Source organism: Aotus nancymaae, unplaced genomic scaffold, assembly GCF_030222135.1.
Source record: "Aotus nancymaae isolate 86718 unplaced genomic scaffold, 86718_ANA_hifiasm-v0.15.2.pri h1tg000003l, whole genome shotgun sequence".
NCBI classification, from domain to species: domain Eukaryota; kingdom Metazoa; phylum Chordata; class Mammalia; order Primates; family Aotidae; genus Aotus; species Aotus nancymaae.
Window position 1 is genome coordinate 22,273,213 of NW_026988414.1, and position 20,307 is coordinate 22,293,519.

General features: G+C 40.8%; 1 protein-coding gene and 1 pseudogene across 3 annotated transcripts in view; one reads left to right on the top strand and one right to left on the bottom strand.

The window, feature by feature from the left end:
- The window catches only part of PALM2AKAP2 (PALM2 and AKAP2 fusion), a 658,794-nt gene that overhangs the window by 623,859 nt on the left and 14,628 nt on the right, over positions 1-20,307 (bottom strand). The window lies entirely within an intron of this gene.
- LOC105707985 (Y-box-binding protein 1-like) lies at positions 15,388-16,723 on the top strand (annotated as a pseudogene).

Consider the following 20,307-nt stretch of genomic DNA (forward strand, 5'->3'; position numbering starts at 1 on the left):
TCCTTGTTGCTGTGTTTCTTTCTCCTTTTGCTTCTTTGCCTTGAAAATGTGGGCCCAATCGGGGGCCATGTTATAGCAGCAAGGGTATAACAGATTTAAAACTCTGAGTAAAACCCTATTTTCCTAGCAAGGGCATCAGGGGAAAAAAAACGTCCTCTGTGAGCTGGGTCAAAGCGGATTGGAATTCCCTAATTCTGTGTGTGAGACTGCACAAGTCCCAGGCTTAATCTTGAGCTGTACATAAACAGGAAAGACCTAGAGCAACACAGAAAAGGTTTTGGGAACCAAATTATTATTTAATCTCCTAAGTTTAATATTAACCCCTACATGGCACAAACAATTAGGGGTTAATATGAGGTTTGAGTGATTAATTAGACAGACCCAAAACACCACAGCAAAGGTTTGAAAAATAAATTTACATTGGAACGGCCACCCACAGAAGAGAATGAAGAACTTGCAATCTGAACCTAATGGAATCTGATGGAACATTAAAGTCAACATTTTCTATAGATTTTAATGAGACCCAGAGTCTTATAAATTAATATTTGCAAATGTCCCAGAATACAATCCAAAATTACCCAGTATAGTAAAAAGAAGGAAAATCATGTCTAATTCTCAAGGGAAAGACAAAAGATACCAACCCTTAGTTGACCCAGATGTTGTATTCTCAAACAAAAAGATGTTAAAGCAACTATCACAACCATAGTCCATGAGATAAAAGTGAATACCCTTGAAATTAATAGTAAGGTAAAAGTTATCAGCAGAGAAATAAATCCTATAAAAAGAACCAAATGGAAATAATGAAATTTAAAAATATATAATCTGAAATCGATGATTCACTAGATGTATTCAATAGCAGAATTGAGATGACAAAAATAAGTCAGTGAACTTGAAGACAGATGCATAGAAATGATCTAATCTGAATAATAGAGGGAATAAAGATAGAAAAATAATGGACAGAGCCATAGAGACTTGTGAAGCAATATCAAAAGGTGGCTGGACATAGTGGCTCATGCCTATGATCCCAACACTTTAGGAAGCCAAGACAGGTAGATCTCGAGCCCATGAGTTCAAGACCAGTTTGGGCAGCATGGCAGAATCCGATCTCTAAAAAAAAAATTATTAAAAATTAACTGGGCATAGTGGCAAGTGCCTGTAGTCCCAGCACCCAAGAGACTGAGGTGGGAGGATCACCTGAGCCCAGGAGTTCAAGGCTGCAGTGAGCCATGATCACATCACTGCACTCCAGCCTGGGCAACAGAGCAAGACCCTATCTCAAAAAAAAAAAAAAGCCAATATCAGAAGATTTAATGTTTATGTCATTGGCCTCTCAAAAGAAAATAAGGGATTGGAAAAAAAAATTAAAGAAATAATGTCCAGAATTTCCCAAATTCCTTGAAAAACATGGATTTATAAGATTTAAGGAACTCAGTAAATTCTAAACAAGAGAAATTCAAAGAAAACCATGCCCAGACACATCATAACAAACTTCTAAATAAGAGTTCATCCTCAAATAATGTTTCATTTAATGTCATTTTATCATAAAGTTAAAAAGAAAAGAATTAGATTTCCAGGTAAGACCACTGTCTGTGTGGAATCTATACATTTATTTTCTCCATATCTGCAGGGGATTTTTGTCCAGGTACTCTGGTTTCCTCCCACATCCCAAAGCTGTGCATATCAGGTTAACTGGCACATCTAAGTCGTCTCAGTATGAATGACTGTGGGTGCGTATGAGTGTATGAGTGTATTGCCCAGTAATGGGATTGCTGGGTCAAATGGTATTTCTATTTCTAGGTCCTTGAGGAATTGCCGCACTGTCTTCCACATTGGTTGCACTAATTTGCACTCCCACCAACAGTGTAAAAGCATTCCTATTTCTCCACATCCTCTCCAGCATCTGTCTCCAGATTTTTTAATGATCACCATTCTAACTGGTGTGAGATGGTATCTCAATGTGGTTTTGATTTGCATTTCTCTAATGATCAGTGATGATGAGCATTTTTTCCTATGTTGGTTGGCCTCATATATGTCTTCTTTTGTAAAGTGTCTGTTCATATCCTTTGCCTTCCTTTGAATGGGTTTGTTTGTATTTTTCTTGTAAATCTGTTTTAGTTCTTTGTAGATTCTGGATATTAGCCCTTTGTCAGATGGGTAGATTACAAAAGTATTTTCCCATTCTGTTGGTTGCCAGTTCTCTCTAATGATTGTTTCCTTTGCTGTATAGAAGCTCTGGAATTTAATTAGATCCCATTTGTCTATTTTGGCTTTTGCTGCCAATGCTTTTGGTGTTTTAGCCATGAAGTCCTTGCCTATGCCTAGGTCCTGAATGGTTTTGCCTAGGTTTTCTTCTAGGGTTTTTATGGTGTTAGGTCTTATGTTTAGATCTCTAATCCATCTGGAGTTAATTTTAGTTAAGGTGTCAGGAAGGGGTCTAGTTTCTACTTTCTGCACATTGCTAGCCAGTTTTCCCAACACCATTTATTAAACAGGGAATCCTTTCCCCATTACTTGTTTTTGTCAGGTTTGTCAAAGATCAGATAGTTGTAGACGTGTGGTGTTTCTTCTGAGGCCTCTGTTCTGTTCCATTTGTTTATGTCTCTGTTTTGGTACCAGTACCATGCTGTTTTGATTACTATGGCCTTGTAGTATAGTTTGAAGTCAGGCAGCATGATGCCTCCAGCTTTGTTCTTTTTGCTTAGGATTGTTGTGGCTATGAGGGATCTCTTTTGGTTCCATATGAAGTTTGAAGTGGTTTTTCCCTGTTCTGTGAAGAAGGTCATTGGTAGCTTGATGAGGATAGCGTTGAATCTATAAATTACTTTGGGCAGTATGGCCATTTTCACGATGTTAATTCTTCCCAACCATAAGCACGGAATGTTTTTCTGTCTGTTTGTGTCCTCTCTTATTTCCTTGAGCAGTGGTTCGTAGTTCTCCTTGAAGAGGTCCTTTACATCTTTTGCTAGTTGTATTCCTAGGTATTTTATTCTCTTTGTAGCAATTGTGAATGGGAGTTCACTTTTGATTTGGCTCTCTCTCTGTTATTGGTGTATAGAAGTGCTTGTGATTTCTGCATATTGATTTTGTACCCTGAGACTTTGCTGAATTTGCTTATCAGTTTCAGGAGATTTTGGGCTGAGATGATGGGGTCTTCTAAATATACAATCATGTCATCTCCAAATAGAGACAATTTCACTTCCTCTTTTCCTAATTGAATACCCTTTATTTCTTTTTCTTGCCTGATTGCTCTCGCTACAACTTCTAATACTATATTGAATAGGAGTGGTGAGGAGGGCATCCTTGTCTAGTGCCAGATTTCAAAGGGAATGCTTCCAGTCTTTGCCCATTCAGTATGATATTGGCTGTGAGCTTTTATTATTTTGTGATACGTTCCACCAATACCTACTTTATTGAGGGTTTTTAGCATAAAGGGCTGTTGAATTTTGTCAAAGGCCTTCTCTGCATCTATTGAGATAATCATATGGTTTTTGTCTTTGGTTCTGTTTATGTGGTGAATTACATTTATAGACTTGCATATGTTGAACCAGCCTTGCATCCCTGGGATGAAGCCTACTTGATCATGATGAATAAGGTTTTTGATATGCTGTTGCATTCTGTTTGCCAGTATTTTATTGAAGATTTTTACATTGATGTTCATCATGGATATTGGCCTGAAGTTTTCTTTGGTTGTTGTGTCTCTGCCCAGTTTTGGTATTAGGATGATGTTGGTCTCATAAAATGAGTTGGGGAGGATTCCCTCTTTTTGTATTGTTTGGAATAGTTTCAGAAGGAATGCTACCAGCTCCTCTTTGTATGTCTGGTAGAATTCAGCTGTAAACCTGTCTGGACCTGGGCTTTTTCTAGTTGGTAAACTATTAATTGCTGCCTCAACTTCAGCCCTTGCTATTGGTCTGTTCAGGGTTTCAACTTCTTCCTGGTTTAGTCTTGGGAGAGTGCAAGTGTCCAGGAATTTATCCATTTCTTCCAGATTTACTGGTTTGTGTGCGTAGAGTTGTTTGTAGTAATCTCTGATGACAGTCTGTATTTCTGTGGAATCAGTGGTGATGTTCCCTTTATTGTTTTTTGTTGCATCTACGTGATTCTTCTCTCTTTTCTTTTTTATTAGTCTGGCTAGCAGTCTATCTATTTTGTTGATCTTTTCAAAAAACCAGCCCCTAGATTCGTTGATTTTTTGAAGGGTTTTTTGTGTCTCTATCTCCTTCAGTTCTACTCTGATCTTAGTTATTTCTCATCTTCTGCTAGCTTTTGGGTTTTTTTGATCTTGCTCCTCTAATTCTTTCAATTTTTATGATAGGGTGTCAATTTTCGACCTTTCCTTGTTCCTCATGTGGGCATTTATTGCTATGAATTTCCCTCTAGACACTGTTTTAAATGTGTCTCAGAGATTCCGGTATGTTGTGTCTTCGTTCTCCTTGGTTTTGAAGGACATCTTTATTTCTGCCTTCATTTCATTGTTTATCCAGTCAACTTTCAGGTGCCAGTTGTTCATTTTCCATGAAGTTGTGTGGTTCTGAGTTAGTTTCTTAATCCTGAGTTCTAATTTGATTGCACTGTGGTCTGAGAGACTGTTTGTTATGATTTTCATTATTTTGCATTTGCTGAGCAGTAATTTACTTCCAATTATGTGGTCGATTTTAGAGTAAGTGCAATGTGGTGCTGAGAAGAACGTATATTCTGTGGATTTGGAGTGGAGAGTTCTGTAAATGTCTATTAAGTTTGCTTGGTCCACATCTGTTTTCAAGTCCTGGATTTCCTTGTTGATTTTCTGTCTCATTGATCTAATACGGACAGTGGAGTGTTAAAGTTTCCCACTATTATTGTGCGGGAGTCTAAGTCTCTTTGTAGGTTGTTAAGAACTTGTTTTATGTATCTGGGTCCTCCTCTATTGGGTGCATATATATTTAGAATAGTTAGTTCTTCTTGTTGTATTCACCATTATGTAATGCCCTTTTTTGTCCCTTTTGATCTTTGTTAGTTTAAAGTCTATTTTATCAGAGACTAGGATTGCCACCCCTGCTTTTTTTTGGCTCTTCATTTGCTTGGTAAATCTACTTCCATCCCTTTATTTTGAGTCTATGTGTGTCTTTGCACATGAGATGGGTCTCCTGAGTACAACACAAGAATGGTTCTTGGCTTTTTATCCAATTTGCCAGTCTGTGTTTTTTGATTGGGATATTTAGTCCATTCACATTTAAGGTTAATATTGTTATGTGTTAATTCAATCCTGCCATTTTGATGCTAGCTGGTTGTTTTGCCCTTTGGTTGGCATAATTTCTTCATTGCATTGTTGGTCTTTACCATTTGGTTTGTTTTTGCAGTGGCTGGTACTGGTTTTTCCTTTCTGAGTTTAGTGCTTCCTTCAGGAGCTCTTGTAGGGCAGGTCTGGTAGTGACAAAATCTCTCAGCAATTGCTTGTCTGTGAAGGATTTTATTTCTCCCTCTTTTATGAAACTTAGTTTGGCTGGATATGAAATTCTGGGTTGAAAGTTCTTTTCCTTAAGGATGTTGAATATTGGCCCCCACTCTCTTCTGGCTTGCAGGGTTTCTGCCGAGAGATGCGCTGTGAGTCTGATGTGCTTCCCTTTGTGGGTGACCCGACCTTTCCCTCTGGCTGCCCTTAGTATTTTTTCCTTCATTTCAACCCTCGTGAATCTGATGATTATGTGCCTTGGGGTTGCTCTTCTAGAGGAGTATCATTGTGGTGTTCTCTGTATTTCCTGTATTTGAATGTTGGCCTGCCTTGCTAGGTTGGGGAAGTTCTGGATAATATCCTGAAGAGTGTTTTCCAGCTTGGATTTATTCTCTCTGTCATCTTCCAGTACACTGATCAAGTGTAGATTAGGTCTTTTCACATAATTCCATATTTCTTGAAGGCTTTGTTCATTTCTTTTCACTCTTTATTCTCTTTTCTTACCTTCTCATTTTATTTCATTGAGTTGATCTTCAATCTCTGATATCCTTTCTTCTGCTTGATCTATTCAGCTATTGAAACTTGTGTATGCTTCTCGAAGTTCTTGTGCTGTGTTTTTCAGCTGCATCAAGTTGTTTATGTTCTTCTCTAAGCTGGTTATTCTAGTTAGCATTTCTTCTAACCTTTTTTCAAGGTTTATAGTTTCTTTGCATTGAATTAGAACATGTTCCTTTAACTCAGAGAAGTTTGTTATTATCTACCTTCTGAAGCCTGCTTCTATCAATTCATCAAATTTGTTCTCTGTCCAGCTTTGTTCCCTTGCTGATGAGGCGTTGTGATCTCGTGGTGGGGGAGAGGCGTTCTGGTTTTTGATGGTTTCATTCTTCTTATGCTGGTTTCTTCCCATCTCCTTGGATTTATATAGTTCTGATCTCAGGTAGCTGCTTGGGGAGGCAGCCTTTCCTTTGTCTGCCTGAGAGGTGCTGCTGGGCTGCCACAGATTCAGTGGAGCTGCTGCCTGTTTCATTTACTCAGGAAAATTAGGCCAGCTTGTGCAATGGCGGCTTCCCTTCTCCCTGCCAAGCTCAATCATTCCTGGTCACTCTTTAACTGATGTTCTGGGGGTGAAACTCTGGAGTGAGAGTTTTCTTAGCCTGCTGGGCTTTGTGCAGAGGGGGACTCATCCTGCCGTATGGGTTGTTTCTCTGTTTTCAGTTCACCTTCTTTCTGACTGGCTTTCTGGCTTTTGTGTCAGCCAGTGCTTCCACATATATCTGGCATTTCTCCCCTCGTTGTCCCTCCCCACACTCCCCACCCCCTGCTGTCCCTTCCCTAGCCCCCCCAACTGACCGCAGTATGTGATGTGCCCCTCCCCGTGTCCATATGTTCTAATTGTTCAACACCCGCCTATGAGTCATAACATGCAGTGTTTGGGTTTTCTGTTCTTGTGTCAGTTTGCTGAGAATGATGGTTTCCAGATTCATCCATGTCCCTATGAAGGACGTGTAGTATTCCATGGTGTATATGTGCCACATTTTCTTTATCCAGTCTATCACTGATGGGCATTTGGGTTGGTTCCAGGTCTGTGCTATTGTAAACAGTGCCGCAATGAATATACGTGTGCATGTGTCCTTATAATAGAACAATTTATAATTCTTTGGGTATTGCCCAGTAATGGGATTGCTGGGTCAAATGGTATTTCTATTTCTAGGTCAACAAGATAGTTGATATTTTAGGCCATGGAATAAACTTTAACAAATTTAAAAGAGTTCAAATCAGACAAATTGTGAATAATATTCTACTATTCTACCACCATATTAGTACAGATAGTTACTGACTTCCAATAACTTAAGATTTTTCAATTTCACAATGTTGTGAAAGCAATATGCATTTAGGAGAAACCATATTTTAAATTTTCAGTTTTGATTTTCAGGCTAGGAATATGCAGTATAATATTTTCTCATAAGGCTAAGCAACAGCAACAAGCCAGAGCGCCCAGTCGGCCATGCAATCACCAGGGTAAACAACAGATCCTCAACCATGAACTGTGTTACCAGATTGTATTAGGCCATCTTTGCATTGGTATAAAGAAATAACTAAGATCAGATAATTTATAAAGAAAAGAGTTTTAATTGGCTCATGGTTCCACAGGCTGTACAGGAAACATGATGCTGGCATCTGCTCAGCTTCTGGGGAAGCATCAGGAAACTTACAATCATGGTGGAAGGGAAACGGGGAGCCTGCATGTCATGTGGCCAGAGCAGCAGGAAGAGAGAGAGTGGGTAGTGCCACTCACTTTTAAGCAGGCAGATCTCACAAGAACTCTCTAAGTATACAACATCAAGGGGGGATAGTGCTAAACCATTCATGAGAACTTCACTCCATGATCCAATCACTTTCTATCAGGCCCCAACTCCAACATTGGGGATTACAATTCGACATTAAATTTGGGCAGGGAAACAGATCCAACCATATCACAGATGATTTTGCCCAACTATAGACTATGTAAGTGCCCTGAGCATGTTTAAGTTAGGCTAGGCTAAGCTATGATGCTCAGTAGGTTAGGTGTATTCAATGCATTTCCAACTTACTGCATTTTCAACTTACTATGGGCTTATTGGGACATACCCCCCATAATACAGGAAAAAATATGGAAGATTTCTTATGACTTTCATTGGCATGTGGGTTGGGGTATTAGAGGTATTACTTTCTGCTATACACTTTTCTATTTCAATACTTAATAAGGTCTATGTATTAATTTGTAATCAGAAAATAGTCCTGGGGCTTTCTATTCTCACTGTTTGACAGATATAGACAGTTTTTCTTAATCAGTAACCCAGATCTCTCAAGTTTCCCTGTGGCTTGGAACACTTAACTCGCTAGACTTTTGGAACCCATGTGATTCCTGCACTGTTAAAACCCAATGCACTTCGGGTACACACAAACGCAAAGATGGAAACAATAAACACAGGGATTCCAAAAAAGAGAAAGGGAGGGGAGGAAGGGTTGAAAACCTACCTATCAGGTACTATGTTCACTACCTGAATCATTGGAAGTTCAAACCTCAGCATCACACAATATACCCAGGTAACAAACCTACACATGTACCCCCTGAATCCAAAAGAAAAAAACAGGCCTGGTGTAGTTGCTCACACCTCTAATCTCATCACTTTGGGAGGCCAAGGCAGGTGGATCACTGGAGGTCAGTAGTTCAAGACCAGCCTGGCCAACATGGCAAAACCCCGTCTCTACTAAAAATACAAAAATTAGCTGGGCGTGGTGGTGCACACCTGTAATCTCAGCTACTTGGGAGGCTGAGGCACAAGAATCACTTGAAACTGGGAGGCAGAGTTTGCAGTGAACCGAGATCACGCCACTGCACTCTAGACTGGCAACAGAGCGAGATCCTGTCTCAAAAAAAAAAATAAAAAAGAAAGAAAAGAAACAAAACAAAACAAAAAACCCAATGCCCTTGGTCCCTTCACCTCACTGCCTCTCTTGGTTCATGTTTCATTTCCAGCAGCAGGTGGCCATCACCTTCTCAAAACCAAGGATCAAAATCATGGTTCTCATGTTAGGCTTCATGTCTTTTTTTCATTAACTGATTTATTCTTTACTGCTTTGGGTTGGGGAGAAATCAGTTACGTGAATTTTCCTCTTGTTTGAATTACATAGAAGCCAGGAATTTACTCCACTTTTGAAAAGAAAGAAGATAGAACTTTGTGTCAAAATCCAGATCTAAATCACAGTCCTGTCACTTACCAGCTGTGTGACTTTGGGCAGCTTATTTTATTCTCTGGGCCTCAGTTTTTCCATTTGTAAAATGATTTGAGAGAGACGAAAACTATACACTTGCAAATACTGTAGTCATACCTCTTCTCCTTCTCCTTCCACCAAGGAAAGTTCTGTCTTGTTTTCCTTGGGCTCTCCCTCTTCCACCCTATCACCCCACCCCTCATCCCAGCATGCAAAGGATGGTTCTGTCTTCACTAGATTTTTCCCCCCAGGTCTATTATGTAAATCAAAGTAATTTTTTTAATATTTCAATTTATATGGCAAAGGACATAGGGCTACTAGGATGCAGGGAGAAGAAGAGGAAGAAGAGGAAGAGGAGGAGAAGGAGGAGGAGAAGAAAAGGAGAAAGAGAATGTTAGAGGGGCTGGGTGCAGTGGCTCATGCCTATAATCCCAGCACTTTGGTAGGCTGAGGCGGGTAGATCACCCGAGGTCAGAAGTTCCAGACCAACATGGCCAATATGGTGAAATCCTATCTCTACTAAAAGTACAAAAATTAGCTGGGTATGATGGCAGGCACCTGTAATTCCAGCTACTCAGGAGGCTGAGGCAGGAGAATCGCCTGAACCTGAGAGGCGGAGGCTGCAGTGAGCTGAGATCACACCACTGCACTCCAGCCTAGGCAACAGAGCAAGACTCCATGTCAGAAAAAAAAGAAAGAGAGAATGTTAGAGGAAACTGAAACAGGAAGGGATTGAGAGTGTTTGTTTTTTTAAACCAAGCTAGCTTGAAAGATTTGGGCTGTAAGTTTAGACTGGGGAAAGAGAGAAGCTAGGTGTGAGACAGGTGACTGAATGAATGGATGATTGATAGATAGATGAGAGACAGATAGAACAAATAGGAAGGGAGAAAGAAAGCAAAGATAAAAGAAGAGGAGAGAGTTTAGGTAATGGATATACTCTCTTTCAGGGCTTTTTTAAGAGACAGAAGTAAAAGTTTGAATTATTTTGCATGCCAACTTGCCATTTCTCAGCAAACAATGGTTCCTAGAAAAAGGTTACTGAGTAATGCTAGTTTTATACAGGCCACAGAGGAATAACCCTTTTAGCTCTCACAGAGAGAGAGAGAGAAGGTCCAATGAGATCATAGATACAAAATTACAATTGTTTTATTATTTAAGTTTCTTTTGGCTTTCCACTTGAATCTGAGCTCAGATCAGTTACCCAATGTTGTGAACACCAAATAGCTTGGGTATCAGGGAAACTGTAGAATCATACAGTCTTTGCTTAGGTCTTTGAGGAAGGTACAAGTCTTACCTTATGCATTTTTCAATCACCCAAGCCCCAATGCTTTGGTTTTGATCATGCAGTCTTTCTTAGCCTGCATCCCACTGTAAGGCCAAACTCTGTTCGTTTCTCTGCCTCTTTCACTAGACTGAACATTTTAAGGAAGGGATGCTGCTGCTCATCTCTGTGTACCCCCAACTCACAGGAATCTAAAACATGTGAGGCAAATAAATTTGGAATATTCTGAGTCATTAACAGATTTTCTCCATATCTGTCTCTGTCTGTCTCACTCTTACTCTCGCTCTCTCTCTCACAAACACACACATACCCGAATGCCTGAACTTATAGAAAAACCTGGGGGAAAAGGGAAGAGGGGCGGATCCCTGAGCTGCCTGAGAAGACCCGGAGTTGACTAAGTTTCTGCCATCGGGAGGAAAGAGTTTAATTAAAGTTATAGGAAAATAAAGCTAACTTTGTTTTACAGATCTGAATTTTGAGCCCCCAAATTCATATTCACTACAGGTGTTTGATGGATGAATGAATGAATGAATGAATGAATGAATGAATGAGGGGGGTACGGAGGTTCTGCCGCAGCAAGCTTTTGGTGGAGCAGTCTTGGCTGCTCTCCAAGGAAGATAGTAATTACTAAAAAGAGCATCTGCTTTCTAGTCCCCGCTTGTCCTTATTATCTGCAGTTCCTCTAGTAGGTTACATATTTCTTTGAGCTTCAGTTTTCTTGTTTGTAAAGTGGGGATATGATACCTGTCCTGCCCTCCTTACAATGTTATCATGAGGATCAAGTGAGATAATATATATGAAGGTACTTTATATGAGATTATAATAAGGGCATGGGAATCACTCCTATCTTGTGGTCCAAGAAGCAAGAGAAAAGTAAATGAACTCAAGGATCGGAATTTCATGGTACCCCTCTTCTCAACCAAACTGTTTTTCTAGAACTGGCAAAGAAAGAACAGCAACTAAGTTTTCCCTGGAACCACATTAGCAGTAACTGGCAGATAGCAATGACTACACTCTCAACATCAGCAGAGAACACTTCATCAGGAAGAAATGATCGGGGCATGAAACATTTATTTTCATTGTGAAACTGTCTGTCTGCCATGTGACAACAAGCAAAGCTCTGGGTGACTATTCCTGTAAAACACGTCCTGTGCTTACTGCTGCTATTATGGGGTGAACAGACACGGCAAAGAATCAATTAAAACTCTGACACATTAAATGGAGCTCCAAGACCTGTTTCACAGGTTTCCCCAAAAGAAAATAATCATGTTACATTATGCTTTGGAAGCCGATCGAGGCAAGATTTCTGAGACAAGTTCTGAGGTTTACAAAACAGACTTTAGCTTTTCTAAATCATTTTTTAAGTGCTATGTAAAGGATTACGGCATTCAGTTCTCCTGTAGGCCAACAGCATCATGGTGGAGCAAGAGGGATTATCCACTGGGCATCCTCCAGAAAACTGTAAGTTTCTTTCAAAAACTGCATTTAAAGAAATGATGAAAATATTGCAGTGCTTACATTTATGCCCATTTTGAAATGAAAACCAACATTAAGGAAGGAAAATCAGAGGAATATTAAAACTGAAATTCCTTCCTATGTTTACAACAGGGCTCTAATACAAAAAGAGGCAGCCATTGCTGAGGAACTCCCTTAAAATAAATTCCAGAATTTCAGGAAATCTCACAAAAAGTGAATGAGAGGGTTTATGGTAGAATATGAATGATGTTTGTGGTTATCACGGCTTAAACTGCACTTCTATGATAGCGAGTGGGAATGCGAATGATAAGAACAATGTGGTTTTGGCTCATTCAGACATCTGTGTAAACCATCTCTCGGTCTCACTGACTGAATAACTTCTGTCTCTCAACCTGAACAAACGTAAGAGATTTTGAAGTTCAGGCAGTACATTTTCAGAAGTGCTCCCTACAAATAAGCTTCAGTGGAAATAAAGAATTGAGCAGGGCCAAAGGAAGTCAAGTGTCAGCAGTGATCATTGTTGAGGGACAGTAAGGCTTGCCAACACAATTGGTGTGTCAGGAAGTGATCTAGGGGACTCAGCTAAGCCCTAATCTTTCATATTAATGCAGAAGCAAAGAACTAGAAAGAAAAGACAACGTGAGAGTAGAGTGTAAATGTCATAATTTCAAGTCATTTCACCAGGAGAGAGAGAGCCAGGAAGACAGAAAGAAAGAAAAGGAAACCCAGAGTATGTGGACAAGACTCGACCTGCCCACTCACAAGTTCAGCTTTGGTTTAGACCAGGACATTTTCAGAGGAAATGCTCTCATGGTACAGGAATCCGTTCAGCTAGGAAAGTAAAAACGTCTGACAATTCTGTTCAAGTAATCTGCCCTACCTCTTTTCTTTTTAAGTGTAAGGAGTTGAGGAGTGGGTTAGAAACTCCCTTTTTAGCCAACAGTACTACTCACTGTAATTTAAAAAAAAAAAACTTTTTGGTTCTTTTCCTATTTAAGTTGCTATTTAAATCCTTAAGGACCCCTCTATTACTTGGAAAAATACTTTTTTGCACAATAATATGTACTTGTGTTTGTTAATGCTTTCTTAATCTTTTTAGAACAGAGGCTATTGATGAGGGTTCAGAAAATGCCAGGACTTTGGAGTCTTGAAGTGCTGCCAAGGTCCTTGGGGGCTACAGAGAGGGAGGGTGTTGAGCCAGGTCCATGCCCTGCCCCGCACTCTTCCCTTCCCTCAAATGTACACTCCAACCACACTGGGCTTTCATTTGTGAGTTCATATTGGAGGGTGAGGAGAAGGGAAGAGCAGGGAATATTTTCACAACTTAAAGCAAACAAAAAAATTGAATAACACTAAAATATTCAATCTTCTAATTGACAGAGGGGAATTTAACTTCCCAGAAACATAGTAAGTTCATCAAAGGCAGGGCAGCAAGAGGAGCCAGGTCTGAGGAAGACTAGCTCTACCATACCTCTTCCTTTCCCTTTGTTCAAAAGAGTTGGCAGGGTCTTTTCTGCCTTACCTACCCGTGTCCCCACTTAGCTCTTCTCATATTCAAAGCCCTACATACACCATATCTTCCCGAAGGATAAAGCTGTGTGTAACCCATCCAGTCCCACAAACATTTATTGAGCACCCTCTTTGCACAGCCCTGTGCCAGGTACTGGAGATTCACAGATAACACAGTCCTTACCTTTGGATACATATACAGCCTGTTATAATTAAAGGTGTCATATCATTGTGTTATGACAAAAATTGTCTTGAATGAACTGTATTATTGGAACACAAGAGAAAGGAGGGAAAATGGTTTGGTAGTTCTTCAAAATGTGTAAGAGAATCGCTGTGTGGCACAGCAACTCCATTTGTAGGTATGTACCCAAAAGGATTGAAGATCGGTGTACATGGATATGCACACACCACTCGCAATAGCCAAAAGATAGAAACAACTCAATGCCCATGAACGAATGAATGGAGAAACAAGTTGTGTGATATATCCATACAACAGAATATTTCTCAGCCATAAAAAGGAATGAAGTTCTGATAAATATGACCATGTGGATGAACCTTGAAAACATTTTGTCAAGTGAAAGAAGGCAGACAAAAGGTCAAATATTATATTATTCCATTTATATGAAATATCCAGAATAGGCAAATACAAAGAGACAGAAAGCAGATTGGTGGTTGTCAGGGGCTAAGGGAGTAGAGAATGAGGAGTGACTGCTTCATGGTACAGAGTTTCCTTTTGGGGTGGTGAAAATGTTCTGCAACTAGACAGTAGTGGCAGCTGCACAACATTGTCAATGTACTAAACGCCACAGATTGTTCTGTTTAAAGTGGTTAATTCTATGTTATTGAATTTCACTTTAATTTTAAAACGAGAAGAAAGATAAAGAAGTAGAGGGCTCTAAAGAGGATGTGTGGCCAGGTGCGGTGGTTCACACCTGTAATCTCAGCACTTTGGGAGGCTGAGGCAAGCAGATCACTTGAGGCCAGGAGTTCAAGACCAGGCTGGCCAACATGGTGAAACCCCGTCTCTACTAAAAATACAAAAATTAGCTGGGTGTGGTGGTATGTGCTGGTAGATCCAGCTACTCAGGAGGCTAAGGCACCAGAATCACTTGAACCTAGGAGGGGCGGAGGCTGCAGTGAGCTGAGATCATGTGATTGCACTCCAGCCTGGGTGACAGAAATTCTGTCTCAAAAACAAAACAAAATAAAAAAAAAAGGATGCATAAAAGCCAGAAGATAAGTTCATCAGATCAACTGAAAATCACCTCTTGCAAGCCTGGAATGTCTTTGGACTTCATTTATCCTGGGAGAAGTGGGAGAGCTGGTAAGGATTTTTAAGCAGGAACATGACTGGATCAGGTCTGTGTTTTACACTGAAATTTTTGAGTGGAGGCGGACAAGAGCAGGGAGGTTTCTGGACCCATGGAAATGACATGTGGAGTCTGCCGACCAGTGAATGATCATAAAGAATGTACCGGAATATGAAATACCTGACTGATCATGTTTCAGTTAAGTCTGCAATCATCTTTCACAAAATTCAAACTCAGGAATATTAACTGGGATGAGAAATACGAGCCACAACTCTTTTCGAATTGATTTTTTAAATACCATAAGCCCATCTTTTTGCACATCCTACCAGCTGTGGCATCCCACAGAGCTTTTAAAGTAAAATTAACCCGCTTCGTCTTCCTCCAAAGATTACTCATAAAGACCTGTCTTTGAACAAATATTTCACCAAGGAAGTAAGCCTGCTTTTTATTATAGCAAATTACCGTCCAAAAACAGGTTTAGAAAAAGAGTTATGATCCATGTTTAATACATTTATTTTTTCTGAGTCTGAATTGTAGTCACTTTAGCATGTCCAAAACTACTGCACACTAACTTTTTAAAAGAGCCAAGAGTTCGATCTATAGTGGAAGCCGAAAGCGGACCCCAGGGAGCCCTGAGCAGCCCCACCGCCACCGCCGGCCTAGTTACCATCACACCCGGGAGGAGCTGCAGCTGCTGCAGCCGGTCCCAAGTCACCATCACCGCAACCATGAACAGCCAGGCTGAGACCCAGCAGCCGCCCGTCGCCTCCGCCGCGCTCAGCACCGCCGACACCAGGCCAGGCACTGCGGGCAGCGTCGCAGGGAGCGGTGGCCCAGGCGGCCTCACAAGGGCGGCGCCTGCCGGCGGGGACAAGAAAGTCATCCCAAGGAAGGTTTTGGGAACAGTAAAATGGTTCAGTGTAAGGAACGGATATGGTTTCATCAACAAGAATGACACCAAGGAAGATGTCTTTGTACACCAGACTGCCATACACCAGCCAGGCACGGTGGCTCACACCTGTAATCACAGCACTTTGGGAGGCAGAAGTGGGCGGATCACGAGGTCAGGAGTTCAAGAGCAGCCTGGCCAATACGGTGAAACCCCGTCTCTACTGAAAACACAAAAATTAGCCAGGCATAGTGGTGCATGCCTGTAGTCCCAGCTACTTGGGAGGCTGAGGCAGAAGAATTGCTTGAACCCAGGACGCGGAGGTTGCAGTGAGCTGAGATCGCACCACTGAACTCCAGCCTGGGCAACAAGAACAAAACTCCGTCTAAAAAAAAAGAAGAAGAACCTCAGGAATTACCTTCGCAGTGTAGGAGATGGAGGGAGGAAAGAGCGCAGAAGCAGCAAATACTACAGGTCCTGGCGGTGTTCTGGTTCAAGGCAGTAAATATGCAGCCGACCTTAACCATTCTAGATGCCACCCACGTCGTAGGGGTCCTCCACGAAATTACAGCAAAATTACCAGAATAGTGAGAGTGGGGACAAGAACGAGGGATCTGGGGAGTGCTCCCCAAGGCCAGGGCCAACAACGCCAGCCCTACCGCAGGCGAAGCTTCCCACCTGACTGCAAGCGGAGACCCTATGGGCGTCAGCCACAGTAGTCCAACCCTCCTGTGCAGGGAGAAGTGATGGAGGGTGCTGACAACGAGGGTGCAGGAGAACAAGGTAGACCAGTGCGGCAGAATATGCATCAGGGATATAGAGCACGATTCCACAGGGGCCCTCCTGGCCAAAGGCAGCCTAGAGAGGACGCCAATGAAGAGGATAAAGAAAATCAAGGAGATGAGACCCAAGGTCAGCAGTCACCTCAACGTCGGTACCACCGCAACTTCAATTAGCAACACAGACGCCCAGAAAACCCTAAACCACAAGATGGCAAAGAGACAAAAGCAGCCGATCCACCAGCTGAGAATTCGTCCGCTCCTGAGGCCGAGCAGGGTGGGGCTGAGTAAATGTCGGCTGACCATCTCTACCATCATCCAGTTCAGTCATCTAACAAGAAGAAATACGAAATTCCAGTAATAAGAAATGAACAGAAGATTGGAGCTGAAGACCTTAAGTGCTTGCAAAAAGCCTGGTTTTTCTCAATATTCCTTTATTTGTAATAAAAGTTTACAACTTGAGTTTTTCAAAAAAGTCAACAAACTGCAAGCACCTTTTAATAAAGGTCTTAATAACAATAATAATAATAATAATAAAAGAGCCAATGGGATTACTTTGTACAGAGAATAGAAATCTGAATGAAACCAGAATGAAAATCTCATCTGTTCCATACTTACTGAAGTAGCAAATTCAATGGAACTGACCAGAACCATATAGAATCTATCAAATCAAACTTTGAAGAGGATTCAAAAAAAACCCCATCTTGTAGTTAGTGTATCTGCCAGCCAGCTTCCATTAGTCTTTCGAGAGTGACCAAGTGTACTGACAGAAATCCCAGGACTGAGGGATTTCCTGGACTTAAGTGCGAAGATTGGAACATTTCTAAAATTCTTAGATATTAGATTCATTTCATGTGGAAAGTAAACATTAACAGCAGAAAGAAGAGGAAAGAGGAAAACTCAGGCATTCTTTTGTATCCATAATATGGAATGAAATACATTCGAAGAGCTAGAACACATTTCAATTGTGTTCCAATACTCACAACTCCAAACCTGTGTCCCATAACAATGATGTGGCTTTCAAGCAGAATGGAAGGGAATTTTTTTTAACCTCCAAATCAATCACTTGGCAAATGCCTAGTGAGGTCCTACCACGTGCCATACTGAAGATCAAGTGTTGGGATCCAGAGATGAAGATGTACCAGCCTGGCCTGGGGAGATGCTTGCAGGCTAGAGGCCAAGCAGAGGGGATGTACTGGGTAACAACCATATCTCACGTGATGTAATTAATATAAGTAGAGCTCCCAGTTTCTAGGAGCCTGACATGTATATACATTACCTCTCATTCTCACAGCTACACCTCAAGGTAGGTATTATTATCCTCACTTTAAAGATTAAAAATAAAACTAAAACTGAAACCCAAAGAGGTTATAGAACTTGCCCAAGACCACCCAGCTAATAGTGGCAGCAAGTGGATGTAAACCAAGATTTTGAGCAAGAGCCAACTGATTCCAAAAGCTCTGCCTATCCTGCTATTGCCAGCACCCTTCAGGCATGATCAGGCTTAATAAGATCAAGGCCATTCCGGTTTCTAACGTTAGTCCAGCTTGTCTTAGCCTTTCATCAGAGAGCACCCTATCTATACTCTGAGCTGATAGCACAATTGCGAGGTTTTCAACATTCATGCTATGATAGGGGCAGGATGGGGGTGGGAAAACCTAGATATTATTGAGGTTTAACTAGTGGACAATTGAAAATTGCTGCTAGGGGTTAGATCAAGATGACATCTACAGAAGAAAATGTTAGAGAGAAGCTTCATGATATTGGATTTGGCAATGGTTTCTTGGATACAACGTAAAAGGTACAGGCAACAAAAGCCAAAATAGACAAATTGGGCTTTGTCAAAACGAAAACATTTTGTGCATTAAAAGACACTCTCAACAGAGTAAAAGGGCAAGTCAGAGGATGGGATAAAATATCTGCAAATCGCATATCTGATAAAGCATTAATATCCAGAATTTATAGAGAACTCATAAAACTCAACAACAGAAACAACAACAAAAACCCAATTCAAAAATAGGCAAAGTACTAGAATAGACATTTCTCCAAAGAAGATATATCAATAGTCAATAAGGAGATGAAAAGTTGTTAAACATTACTAATTATTAGGAAAATGCAAATCAAAACCACAATGAGATATCACTTCACACCCATTAGAATGGATATTATTTGTTTTAAACCCAGAAAATGACAAATATTAGCAAAGGACATGGAGAAACGAGAACCCTTGTGCACTGCTAGTGGGAATGTAAAATGATGCAGCTGCAATGGAACATAGTATGGAACTCCCTCAAGGAATAAGAACAGAATTGCCATACGATCCAACAATTCCACTTTTAGCTATATTCCAAAAGAATTGAAAGCAGCAAGATATATTGATACAACATGTTCACAGCAGCATCATTCACAATACCCAAAAAATAGAAGCAACCCGAGTGCCTATCAACAATGAATGGATAAACAAAATGTGGTATATTCATAGACGGAATAGTATTCCGCCTTAAAAAGGAAGGAATTTCTGACATGTGCTTCAACATGGATGAACACTTCGAAAACATGCTAAGTGAAATAAGGCAGTCGCGAAAGGGCAAATATGATATGATTCCACTTATATGAGTAGCCAAGTTAATGGAGACAGAAAGTAGAATGGTGGTTGCCAAGGGCTCATGGAAGTGGGGGAATGAGGAAATGTTGTTTAATGGGTACAGAATCTTAGTTTGGGATGACAAAGTTCTGGAGATGGGTCGTGGTTAGTGGTGATGGTGGCACAACAAAGTGAATGAACTCAATGCCATTGAACTATAACGTACAAATCGTTATACTAGTAAATGTTATGTTATAAGTATTTTACCACAATAAAATAAGGAAAGATGGGCCAGGTATGGTGGCTCGCACCTGTAATCCCATTGCTTTGGGAGGCTGAGGCAGGAGGAATGCTTGAGTCCAAGAGTTCAAGACCAGCCTGAGCAACATAGCAAGATGCCTGTCTCTACAAAAGAATAAATAAATAAGAAAAGATGATATGCAGAGCATATGCATCTAGTAACTGTAAATCCCCACCCCCAACACATTCCATTTCATATGCTTTTTAAAAATCGATTAAAGAGTTGTTAATAGGTATACAGTTTCAGTTTTGCAAAATGAAAGTTCTGTGGATGGTTACTGGTGATGGTTGCACAACAATGTGAATGTACTTGACACTAATAAACCATACACTTAAATGCTTAAGGTGGTAAATTTTATGTGTATTTTACCAATTAAAAAATGTTTTAATTCATTAGAAGCCTAAAAAGCAAGCAAGATTGCTACAAACCCACCAGAAATGATGAGGAGTTTCTGAATGATAGAGAACAGATAAGAATGGACTGAAAGGGAAACAGGACTAAAGGAGTCTTTGCTGGAAACACAAAAATTCCTGCTGTGAAAAAGGATCAAGGAAGAGGAGGAGTAGTTTTCCGGGAAATTAACCAGGCACTCTCTAGGACAGTGGTTTTCAGACTTGAGTGAGCATCAGTATCACCTGAAGGGATAATTAAAGCACAGAAAGATGTGCCCCAGCCCAGAGTTTCTGATCCAGTTGGTCTGTGGTGGAGCCTGAGAATTTGCATTTCTAATAAGTTCCCTGGTAGTGCTGATGCAGCTGATTCCAAAACCAAGATTTGAGAACCACTTTGAGAAGCTGCTAAACCTGCAGCCCTTCCCCCTCCTTCACGTGTCATGAGAGACAGACAAAGCATCTCTCCCAGGTGAAAGGGCTGAGTATAGACACTGAGGTCCCAGGTTCCTAGAAAATTCAAGGGGTGGAAGACAAAGAATCCTTATACCAGAGAACAAGCACCAACACACAGCCTGTCCTCCCCCATGATGATGGGAGG